We start from the raw sequence: 11,811 nt of genomic DNA on the forward strand, positions 1-11,811 counted from the left end.
GCACATTGAACCCATTCTTCAGTTTATGCTTAACAACAGAAGAGAAATAAAACGAAACTACTGTACAGTAGATGACATGTCTTACCGATAATTGTTATTTCAAAGTTCGTGGGAAATAATTCATCAAGTTCAATCAACAATTACAACTTGTTTCTATACAAAAAAAAAATAAATCTTCATAGTCCTCCTGTACCCCTTCCCCATTCAGTGGCTGTTTTCCTGTGAAAGTTTTCTTTATTTAATCTATTTCTGGGCACTTGCATGAAAATTAACTTTCAATGAAACCAATTTCTGTTAGCCAAAATTTATAGAATATCACAAGAAGTTTTATAACCATAACAATTCTGAACATCTAGGAATGAATTCAATTGAAGTATGTGTGTGTGTGTTATAGCAAAGCTATATTGGGCTGTCTGCTGAGCTCACCGAGAGGAATCGAACCCCTAATGTTAGCATTGTAAATCCATAGACTTACCGCTGTACTAGCGAGGTGCAATTCAATTGATAGCGTGATGGATTGTAAGCATATCTGTACTCGCGAGAGTACAACATGCTCTTACAGTCTTAATTTCTTGGTAAATTAGTCCATGAGATATTGTGAGGAAGTGTAAGTATGGCTACACTCGTGATATTTCAAAATCCTTTCACAATGGGGCTTAATTCATAAGATATTATTGTGAAAATTAACTATTTCTGCACTAATAAAAGAGCATAATATATTTATACATTTCTGCTCTCCAGATATTATGGTGAAACTTAGTATATCGGCACTCGTGAGAGTACAGAAATTTCCAATGTTATTGCCTTTATTCATTGGACACTGTAGTGAACTTTAATCCATCAGATATGGTTGTGAAACATATGCATATTTACACGTGTTAGAGTAAAATAAATCATACTGTTTCAGTATTCATCTTCTGACACTTAATTCATCAGATATTATGGTAAAAAATGTGTATACCTACACTCGTGAGAGTACATCACGTCCTCACAGTATTTCTTCTGAAACTTAATTCATCAGATATTTTTGGGAAAGTAACCAAAAAAACGTCAGAATTACAAAGAATCTCACCAATTACTGCTGAGGGCTCTAGATATCTTACAGGAAAATTGTTGATTTCACTCGGAGGATCCTACGTATTTTATATGAAAACTGTTGATTTCACTTGTTGTTTGTCAGTTCGTCACGAAGTGTTCAAAGTATACTAGTGAATGTACAAGAAACTCTTACTATGTTGATTTTCTAGTTTTCTTTCATTGTACAACGTACTTTTGCTTTATATATCTTATGGGACTTAATTCATCAGATATTGTAGTGAGGACATTGTACTCATGAGAGTACAACATACTCTTAGGATATTTATCTTGTGGGACTTAATTCATCAGATATTGTAGTGAGGACATTGTAGTCATGAGAGAAAAACATACTCTTAAGACTTAATTCATTAGATATTATGGGCAAAAACGTAATTATAACTACACATGTGAAAGTACAACATATTCTCATATTATTATTATAGTGGGAAATGATTTCATCATATTTTATGCAAAATATGAGTATATCTGTAATCGTGAGAGTACAACATAGTATTACACTGTTGATCTTCTGGTATTTAATTCATCAAGTGTTGAGATAAAACTTAAGTATATTTCCATTCATGAAAGTAAAATGTATTCTTATAGTATGGATCTTCTCGGACTTATATCAACCCGAGATACAGTTGTGAAATGCAGGTGTATCTACACTTGTGAGACAACAATCAACTCTTACATAATTTCTACGCTGAGACTTAATTTTTCAGATATTGCGGTTAATTATCTACACTCGTAAGATTATAACTTATTTTTGCAATACTGATTTTCTGGGAAATTATTTTATCAGATAATATGGCGAAATGTTAGTATATCTACACCAATAAAAGTAAATATACTCTTACATTTCATGATGATAAGGAACCCACTATATATACATATATATACTCTCGATGTAATGACATTCTCGGCGTTGCTTCCCGATGGCACAGCGGGATGTCTGCGATTTACAACACTAGAAACTGGGTTTCGATACCCGTGGTAAGCAGAGCACATTTATCCTTTTGTGTAGCTTCTTTAACTACAAACAAACAAACGTCCCGGAGTTAATTCGTGAAATGTTGTGAAACAAGCATGTGTACATTCGCAATAATACAACATACTCTTACAGGACTGATCTTCTGGAAGTTAATTTATAGATGTTGTGTTGAAATGTAATTATATCTACACTCATGAGATTGCAATAAATGTGTATAATATTGGTCTTCTAGCTTTTATTTCATGAGATTTTGCATTAAATTGTAAGCATTTTTTTCATTCATCAGAGTGCAACTACACTCGCACAATAACATTTTGTAGTACTAACAGCTTGAATGGAATTCTTCTTGTTATAATTACCAACACGCAGAATGCTGGAAACTAAATACATATGGCGGAAATATTGAACCAATCATGTTAAAATATAGAACATGTACTTTAAGTTATCCAATAGGCACTCATTTAAGGTTTGTAAGTACCGAATTATAGGCTTACTCCAAACACATCGCATTATCTACAGAAAACACTTTTCACAAATTATTAACGAATTCATTCCACGGAAGAGCCACTTTTAAGCATTAAATGAAGCATTCTAGAATACGTCATCTTAATGTCCATGCAGTGTAATGATCAGAACAACTTTAGCTCTAGCAAAGGTTATTATCTTCAGGGCTCAATCGGAAGACAGAAGGCTGAGTGGTAAGTCTATAACATGAAAGAGCATCACGTAGTCATTGTTCGAGAGCCACAATTAGTAGGTAACTACATGGAATAGAACATGATTGTTTGTAAATCATGTAGTTTTTAACGACTTCAGTATATCAAGAAATGGTAAATGACTGTACAATTATCTTTTAGAACCTTAGAGAAAGCATATTTTGTAACAGTGCATCGCAAAATGACCGTTTCGCGTGAAAATTTGTCGTTATATTTTTCTTTCTATGCCTAGAAACAGTTAGTGCGCGACAGATGCAAAGTTCCCCACTGTTAAGTACGTGTGTTATAGCCACCTTGATTTGCTTTATTCAGAGGGAAGTAATTCCATAATTTCAAGAAAAAAAGCTCATTACGCAAAAACGGTTATCTGACATTTGTAAAGCAGGAACGAACCATCATTTATAAGGTTTTAAACTAACACGTAAAAAGAGGAAAGAACGCAACGTGAGATATTATTAGCAATATATAAGTCCAACGTTTCAAGTCTTAAATTCGTAACTCGCTCATCAAGCATTTTTCTCGTTTCATGCACAAGATATCACACTACCATTGTGATATACAGAATTGTATACAATGACAACATATTACAAGCTCACTACTGACAACAAAAAGTTTATAACATTAAAACCTTCTGAGAAATGAGTTTCTATCATATCAAATATCTCACAAGGGAAACGTCTGACCTGCCTAATACCAAAGGAAAATACATCGTAGCTTAACAAGTTTCTATAAATATGAATATTTGAAAAACATAATTTCTGACATTAAAGGAACCTGACATATTGAATTCCTTATAATAAGACTCTTGACATACCAAATTTATATCAGTGTAGGTTTCTGACTTAATTATCTGTAAATAATAAGAACTGTGACATACTGAAAACCTAACAATACAATGTTGACATATTGAATCTCTAATAGTAAAGATTGCTGACTTAACTGTAAATAATAGTTACTGTAACATACTGAAAAGCTGACAATAAAGACTGATGAAATATTGAACCTCTAACAGTAAAAACTGCTGACTTAACTGTAAGCAATAGTTACTGCAACATACTGGAAACCTAACAATAAAGACTGGTAGCATATTGAATCTCTAACAGTAAAGACTGCTGACGTAACTGTAAATAATAGTTACTGTAACATACTGAAAATATAACAACAAGAATCTGATATACAGAAGATTTAACTGTGATGTTGTCTAGCTTCTAACCATGTTTCATATTTTACGAATCTTAATACTATTATGACAAACATTTGACAATGTTTTCTCTGTAAATTAGGTTTGAAAACTTCAATAGAATGTAATGCCTATTGAATGAAAAGAGAAAACGTTTCGGCTTTTACACTGAAGATTTCTTCAAACATGTAGATATATATATATATATATGTTACGTATATTCTGTTTCTTCAACGATGCTTTTTAGTCTCATTTTTATGTAACAGGATATCCACTGCATAACGAAGTGATTTACCCGCAACGTCGCAAACAAATAATAAAAGAGAATAAGGATTATATGTAGATGTGTTAATTTATTATCTTTTATCCGAAATAAACTAAAAATAGTAGATACTTTTACAATGAAAATTTCTAAATTAAAGAACTACTAACTGAAAAGTAACTTGTCTTAATGAAGTCACAATAATAAAAATTTCTGACATATAATCTTAATAATAAAAATTTCTCACATATTGAACTCATAACAATTTCTGACATACTTAACTCACAACGATTTATGATACACTGGACTCATAACGATTTGTGGCATACTGAACTCGTAGCGAGTTCTGACATGCTGAACTCATAATGTTTGAAATATATATACATACTCACATATATAAATATATATGCATATATAATTTATTATTTTAACTCAAAAACAAGCCAAAACAAAAAACGCTTATTCAACTGAAAAGATGTCAGGGTAGAAGCTACAATGTGGAATTATTAAATGTACCCTAGGTTTTGGAGATGACTGCGCTAGTGAGACCCACATAACGGTGGGGATACATTGTGTATCAATCTTAACCTTTATTTGCCAGTCTCACATAAAAAATAAAGAATAGCAATAGATATAGAATTAGAAGTAGAAATTAGGAGAGCAAGAAGTGGGTGCTCAAGCCCACAACATCATCCCACATCTATATCACCCTTCACTGCCTGCAGACAGTTGTGGAAAGATGGCTGCTCTCCCAAGTAAAGAATGAAATGAAATAAAAAATAAAAATAAAGAAATAACGTATTACCATTTGGGGCTAAGTAAGATGAAACTTACCACTTGATGTTACCTCTCCAGTCCACAATATGGTGGAAAGGCACTAATTGACAGCACAGTAAACGAATTTCACCAGCATTAAGCATCCCATCCAGCTGTACAAACTACTATAGCTCCCAATCACCACCCATTCATCAAGTCTACTGTGACTATCATGTTCTAAACAAGCCTTTACATGCGGCAAAGTGTACATCTGCATATAGTAGTGCCAAGTTGTTAAATGACATTATTCTTAACTAAAATAGTTATTATAAATTTTAAGTAAAATTTCTCTAATTTTTATTTCTTTATATAGCAAATACGAGAACGTATTAAATAAATAAAGATGTAGGACGCTGTGGGCTTAAGCATCCACATCTCGCTCTCCTAATTTCTATTTATATTTTATATTTCTAATTCTATATCTATTGCTATTCTTTAGGCAAATGGAGGTTAAGTCTGATAGACGGTGTATCCACACCACTATGTGGGTCTTTCTTGTATAGTCACCTCCATAACCTCAGATACATTGTAGCTTGTACCTGGGATCATTTCAGTTGACGCAGCGTTTTTATTTAGTTTGTTTTTGTTTTGGCTTATTTTTGAGTGAAAATAGCAAACAAATTATGTAATTAGTCAGGTTTAGATTTACTGTTTTTAATGCAGACCTTCCTCATGATTTTGCTTATTTTACTAATTAACTTCATTAAAATGCAATTATTTTCAGTAATATATATATATAAATACACAGAGTAGGAAAGACCGCAAGATGTGGAAAAATATTGAAATAATGAAAATGTGTACTCAGACACATGCACATGATTATATTATATTTTAGTTTTATTTGCTTTTTGTTTTAGTTAGCGTGTGTCTTCAGATAATGGTTTACAACAAATCATTCTTCTAGCACTCTGTTACTTTCAAATTGTACTGACTTTTTGAGTTACTGAGAGACAGACTTGTACAAAGTAACAAACTGCTCTATATTTTAAATTTAAGTACCTAATTAGTAATGTTTAAACACACTGAACTCGTAATGTTTGAGTTTATAATAACAGATACTTCGGGAGATTTTAAGCTAATTAGTAATGTTTAAACATACTGAACTCGTAATCTTTGAATTTATAATAACAGATACTTCGGGAGATTTAAACCAAATTAGTAATGTTTAAACATACTGAATTCGTAATGTTTGAATTTATAATAAGAGATACTTCGGGCCCGGGATGGCCAAGCGTGTTAAGGCGTGCGACTCGTAATCTGAGGGTCGCGGGTTCGGATCCCGGTCGCGCCAAACATGCTCGCCCTTTCAGCCGTAGGGGCGTTATAATGTTACGGTCAATCTTACTATTCGTTGGTAAAAGAGTAGCCCGAGAGTTGGCGGTGGGTGGTGATAACTAGCTGCCTTCCCTCTAGTCTTACACTGCTAAATTAGGGACGGCTAGCATAGATAGCCGTCGAGTAGCTTTGTGTGAAATTCAAAAACAAAACAAACAGATACTTCGGGAGATTTACTTGTCTTTTTTTTAATTCGACTGAGAGAAGGATATTAATAATTTTAAAGATGGATTAATTAATAAGGTATTTGAGTGAAATTATTTGAAAGAAGTAGTAAAGCGACCGTCATAAAATCTTCTTAAATGAAATCAAGATACCTTATTCCCTTAAAATACAAACAAGATCCATAATTCAGCAAACCCAGTGTTTCAAACCTTAAACACATTTATAGAAGAAAGAGTTAATTGGATTTACATTTAGTCTTGCATCAAAACTCCAAGTAGCAAGAATTCAAACATGTAACCATTACATACTCTACTAACCATTTTAATAGATAGTTGCTGTTGTTGTTAAATGACAGGTGTAATCAAGTTACACCCACTTTTAATAGTTAAACATCTCCCGCATACATAGATGTACTATGATTCGCAGTTTCTGGTGTATCAGTATACAATCCTGAATCAACACTTGTTGTTTATTAAAGTGTGTGTATGTGGAGGAGAAGTGATTAATTTTTCTCGTTTAATTAGGTGAATTACTAGTTTTGGACGAAATTATTTATTACAGTTGGCCTTTGTAGGTATTTAATATCGAAACTTTTATATGAATACGGTAGTTTAATATGTAAACAAAGCACTGTGTGAGACTCTAGATCCATAAAGATGTAAACAGACAGCAAGTTTAAACGCAGACACTTTTTAATCTTTGTTTCCACGTGATAAATATGTCCAATTAAGAAAGGTTTCTTGGATTTCATCTCTTCTTTATGTGACTTTACGAATAAACAAATTATTTTGTTTTTTACCACTTTTTGACGTTATGAGAGTACGAAGACCGTACATAAGCCTAAGAGTAAAGAAAAATATCAAGGTTTGTGTCTGTACAAACAATTGTCATGAAACAAAACTAGCCAGTCTAAACAACAAATCTCGTTATCAACATATAAAAAACAAATAAATCAAAATCCCAGACTACAATGTACGCAGTACAAACTAGACTGAAGTATTACTAAAGTAAGTTTGTTTATTTGTTTGTTTCTAAGATTTGATAAAGAGAGTTTCTAGGATTGGCTTTGCAATAATTTGATTGTTTGTCATCTCTGCTGTACCCATAGCAGGAAACGAACCTTGATTTTTAACGAGCTCTCAAGCCTACCGCTAAGCCATCATGTTGCTAATAAAACAACATTCAGTGATGTTCACTCCAACATAGACGGTCCTTAGTTGTTGACATGATTAGAAATTACACCCTTAAAGATGTAAATGTAGGACAAATAAAAATGTTTATATTCCTGCCATGAACGTAAAGGAGTGAATTTATAAATAGTAAGTGGCTTAAAAATCAATTCAGATAACGATAATTTTATGATTACCATACAATTATAATTATATACATTTTTGAAAACTCTAACTCTTCAAAATGTGGACATTATAGTATATGACTTCTTAAAAATATTACTGTTTAATATTTGGTAATGTTATTGTAAGTGTTAAATGACAGTTTCTGGTGAACGGCGTGATTCATTTGCTTCTGGCTTCACATCTACAAAATTGTGAATCAACAGTTGTTATTAGAACGCGTGTATGTCGGAGGGGTATACTATCTTTTTCAAATGTATCTGAACACAAAGGCTGATTTGGCAAAAAGGAGATATCTAACTCAAAACGGCTACACTTGTACTCCGAGGCTGGCTTGGGTAAAAATGAAACAAAAGCATCCCACATATACCCACACCTCTACACTGAGACTATCGACACGAAAACAATCAGTTACCCACACACGCCGACAGTCTCTACCAGAGAATATATGTTTTTACATCGAAACCAATCACACCGAAAACATACAGCGTCCCAAACTCGTGAACAGCTGTTACCACATAAGACGTATCTTTACACTGAGGCCAAAAACAATCAGCGCCCCCCTCCCAACAAACACACGCCGACAGTCTCTACCAGAGAAGATAAACTTTTACACCAAATTCAACCACACCAAAAACAAGAAGTGTCCCACGTACACCGACAGCTTCAACCATAGCAAACTCGTCGTTTTGGCTCCAACAGTCATGGTGTTCAGATACATCTGCAGGTGTCTGTCGTCATTGTAGTAATGGCTAAATGTGGAACGCTGTTTTTCTTTGTTTGTTACTCCGGTCTGTCTTAGTGTACAGATCGAGCCGTTTTTATTTAGAAATTAGAACAACTGATTTTTGAACCTGAATATTCGTATGAAGGCCACCAGCAAAGAAAGACAATATGTTTACAATCCTATAAAACAAATCAATAGTGAGTGTAGAAGATATAAGAGTTTGTTCAGTAAATTTAAAGCTACAAAGAAACACATCACTAGGTTTTAGACTTGAATATTTTGTATGTGTTTGTATTTATTAATTCTTGTTTTTTTGTTTGAGGTTTTTAGGACTAATTTTTCTTTTCTAATCAATAACTTTTCTTCATATCCAAATTCTTCTCTTTGTTCCCAGCCTCTGTAGGTCATGCAGGAACATGTAATTTGTTTGCACGGGATGTAGCACTCAGAGATTACAAGTACAGCACGTGACGTAATCAACTAAACTGTGTACAGGGGAAGAGAACGGAGAAGTGGTTTATATGTTCATATCCCCTGTAAAACAAAAGTAGACAGAGAGAAAATGAACTAGAAAGGGAGATAGATGAATAGGCATACATGCAGATAATTAGAAGTACTGTCACAGGCCTATAGAATAGAAAAGTACAGTCACCGAGTCAGGCTAACACACAACAGAAGGAGAGAGAAAGACAGCGAGAAGTTTGATTTAAATATATAGATATATGATTCCAGTCTTCACTTGACCCAATTATTTACTTGACTTGCTCCTTTTTTATTTCAAATTTTCGTTCTATTCATTTTTTGATTGTCACAATTTAAATACGTGTATATTTTACACTTTATCAACTTACTATAAATAATAACTTTACAATGTGTATACCTAAGTCATATAGCGAAAAGTAATATATATATAATCTACATAATAGTACTTGCAGTATATACATGCATATATATAATACATTTATATATATATATACACACTTCGATAGCGGTAGTCACGTTACACACATATACATAATAAACATAAAATCAAACTACATGCAGTTTAACGTGTAAAATATTATTGCGCATCGTTACCAAATTCACTGTAACACCGCAAGTGTAGTATATGCTAGTTACTTGTTACGAATCAGATGTCTGCAGTGAACAAAGTGAAAATTTAATTTTCATAATAAAATTTTCATATAATTCTCATATAAAACATAATTACGTTCTATATAAATACATTATTCTTCAAATCTAAATTATTCAAACCGCCTATAAACCTCTTTTAACATTATTCACTGTTAAGATGAGGGGGCAATTGTAATTTATAAAAGTCTTTACTTGTTTTTACGGTACAAGTTTAAAACACTCGCCCACGATGTTGGGCTCGACTGCTAAACCTAATCTTGGCAAGTACCTTTTACTTTTTTCTAAAATTTATCAACCTGGGAGGAAAACGTTCCTGATATAAAAAAATATTTACAGTTTTTTATAGATGATTTTATTTAAAAATCACAAGTTTATAAATAAAATACGAATTGTTTCTGTATGTATAAAAAGTTTGTTGTAAAGTAATGGTCATTTATTTTTTTTCGAAACATAACCAAACTGAAGAAATAAATAACAAATGGAAAATATCGGAAGCTAGACATTAAGTTAGCTTTTGCATATATTTTTATACCTTTCAAAACTTATTTCAATCAATATCTTCTTCTACTTTTCATCAAATAATCAGTTATAAAATTAGATTTTTTTAAATTCTCGGCTTGTTTCATACTGGCAAAGACAAATAAAACCGACTTTGCGGTCTCGTAGCATAATAAGCATGACGACCAAATCGTACCGTTTGACCAGAGTACTTTTGAGAGTTGGTGGCGGATGCTTATAACTAAATGTCTTCCCTCCAGTTTATCAGTTCAACATTAGAGACAACCAGAGCAAATAGATAAGCCTTGTGTAGCTTTTGGACGAATATCTCAAGCAATTAGTCAGTTTAAAAATTAAATTACTACCTCAGTATCAAAACCTGGGTTTTTCTGTGTCCGTGCTTTAAAGTTTCATTATTTTTATATTATTAAGCAATAAATTGGTACCTACTCTATTGGAATTGAATACTTGAGGTTTAAAAAAATATTCCTTAAAGATCTATAATATTTACATGACTTTATTCAAATGATGTATTTTATATTAACAAATAACGTTGTCACTTCTTTTTTTTAACCTTCAATAATATATGCACTTGTATACACTGTTTGTTCTACCCTTTATCGAGACTGTTTTTATATATATTGCTTATTCTTTCTTTTATCCAGAGGTGTATCACACTGATGTGTATGATATCCTTCTTATCTTACTCAGAGTGTATTCTATTCAAATATACTGTTTATACTTCTTAATCACAATTATAGCTCTTGGCTGTATATATAACTTATATCTTTCGTACTTCAAGACTCTGTTGTAGTTACACCTATCGTCTTAACCATAAGTGTATCGTACTTACCTACACTGTTTACTGTTTAGAAACGAATGATGCTTCGTCAAGTAACATCTCATATTTGTCAGCAAAGGAACGAAACGACATTAAAACGAAGGTCTCCTCTCCGTACTACGATTACTTGAGCCAGAGCCGAATACACAGTCTGTATTAAGCATTGCGTCCTGTTGTCTGACAAATAGAACAGTTAGGTGTAGTAAACAACTTCTCTTCCAGATGGAACGTTGCCAAAAAGTTTCATGACGTGACCCGAAGCTCTGAACGTTTTGAGCTCGGCGCGTTTCGCTGGTTTCTTATAAGGGACGGAACATTCCTGATTAACGCTTCTCATAAATAATCCCTTCCTGGAAACAAACTCCGCCTCACCGTTTCTGAGCAACTCGCGCACCTGTCGAGCACGCGCTTTATCCGTCCCTTAGTGCACGCAGAAGCTCCCGAGAAGAGCTCGACATTGTTAACTCCTTGAATCAGTGCCTTTGGTCTGTAAAGTGGTACTCCATTATATATCCGCTCCCCAATCCTCCATGTCGACAACTGCTATCGTCCTAAAGGAAATCAGCTATTGTTGGAATGTTCGTCCACTTACCACTACTACATCACAGATTTTCGTTTGACCTGATTTCACACTGTACAATAAATGCTTCTTACGTTAATGATAACCTACTTTGTCGCTGATTTGAAAGATAATTTTTTGTCTTATATTTAAAA

General features: G+C 33.1%; 1 protein-coding gene across 2 annotated transcripts in view; it reads right to left on the reverse strand.

Annotated features, from left to right (window-relative positions):
- The window catches only part of LOC143241098 (sodium-dependent dopamine transporter-like), a 97,159-nt gene extending 85,788 nt beyond the window's left edge, over positions 1–11,371 (reverse strand). For both annotated transcript variants that reach the window (XM_076484644.1, XM_076484643.1), the window contains exon 1: positions 11,110–11,371. The gene's annotated coding sequence lies outside the window, so the exon portion shown is untranslated. The remainder of the gene's footprint in view (positions 1–11,109) is intronic.
- Positions 11,372–11,811: the final 440 nt, after the last annotated feature.

This window comes from Tachypleus tridentatus, chromosome 13, assembly GCF_004210375.1.
Source record: "Tachypleus tridentatus isolate NWPU-2018 chromosome 13, ASM421037v1, whole genome shotgun sequence".
NCBI lineage: Eukaryota > Metazoa > Arthropoda > Merostomata > Xiphosura > Limulidae > Tachypleus > Tachypleus tridentatus.